The sequence below is a fragment of the Seriola lalandi genome, unplaced genomic scaffold (genome assembly GCF_002814215.2).
Source record: "Seriola lalandi dorsalis isolate HSWRI2012SDOR001 ecotype SW California unplaced genomic scaffold, Sedor1 jcf7180002054887, whole genome shotgun sequence".
Taxonomy (NCBI): Eukaryota; Metazoa; Chordata; class Actinopteri; order Carangiformes; family Carangidae; genus Seriola; species Seriola lalandi.
The window spans coordinates 1,059,606-1,060,820 of NW_019525439.1; the positions used below are offsets into that span (position 1 = coordinate 1,059,606).

Sequence of the window (1,215 nt, forward strand, 5' to 3'; positions counted from 1 at the left end):
GCCTTATTATACTATGACGTTTTTTGAAATTTTATGCCATACTATACTATGACATTTTTTGCCATTTTTATGCTCTACTAGAATATGACTTTTTTTGGCATTTTTTTGCCTTACTATACTGTGACGTTTTGTGCCTGACTATACTATGACGTTTTTTGCCATTTTTATGCCTTATTATACTATGACGTTTTTTGAAATTTTATACTATACTATGACGTTTTTCTATCCATACCTTCAGCTGTAACACAGCCAAAATGATCAGCAAATCAAAAAAGAAAAGTAAAGAAAACGTCCAAAAAAGGACAGAGGGACCCCTGAGGGTTAATAAATCCCATGAACCGCTATTTAAATTACCACTATTATGTTTTTTTCTGTGCTAAATTTAACATTACTGGGGAGGAGAGCAACGCGACTAGAAGTGACAGCGAGAGAGGGCTAGTAGCTTCTCCTCTTCTCTGTCTCAGCGGAGACTGTCACAACTTCATTCACTCTTTTAACAAAACAAAAAAAAAGCAACGAAGGAAGCAGTAAATGGACTTACATATTTAAGACCTAACTAAATGTAATTTAAGACCTAACATGCGGCTAATGTAAAGCTAGCAGAGCTTGAAGAGTTGGTTATCTGGTTGCTAGGCGCACGCAGGCACGCACACAGGTTTTCACGGGGTTTTCTCAAAGCTGCGGGACAAGTTACGCGCCGAAATTTGGCGGAAGAATAATAAACCCGAAACAGAATATTAATAGATGCCCCGAGGCACTCCTCTCAGCTATTCTAGCTGTAGAGGAGTGCCTCGGAGCTGAGCACCCGTGGCACTAATTAGACATGTCAGAAAAAAAACAGGAAAACAGCAAAAACACAGGGAGACGGTGAAACAACAGAAAGAGGAAGAGACACTTTGTATGAAGGTGATTGGACATCAATACACATACTCAGTGTTTAAACAGAATAAAAATCAGTACCTATAGAAAATTAAAGCTGCAAGCAGCGATACGCTGACAATGCCCTGTCATGAACCTTGGAGCAACACGCATTATGTTCCTGTATGTCGTGTGTAAACCATACAGTGAAAATATTATTTAAACCAAATGATGATAGTCAATGGTTACTTCCAGTTTTCAGTGGCTGGCGCGTTCAGTATGACGTCATATTCACAAGCAGATGTCTTCAGTGTGGGACCATCATCAAACGTGAAGTTTGGGGCAGATTGGACAATT

At 39.3% G+C, this 1,215-nt stretch overlaps 1 protein-coding gene across 1 annotated transcript in view; it reads right to left on the reverse strand.

The window, feature by feature from the left end:
* Window positions 1–1,215, reverse strand: part of LOC147817803 (uncharacterized) — a 17,846-nt gene that overhangs the window by 7,635 nt on the left and 8,996 nt on the right. The gene's annotated exons all lie outside the window — the stretch shown is intronic.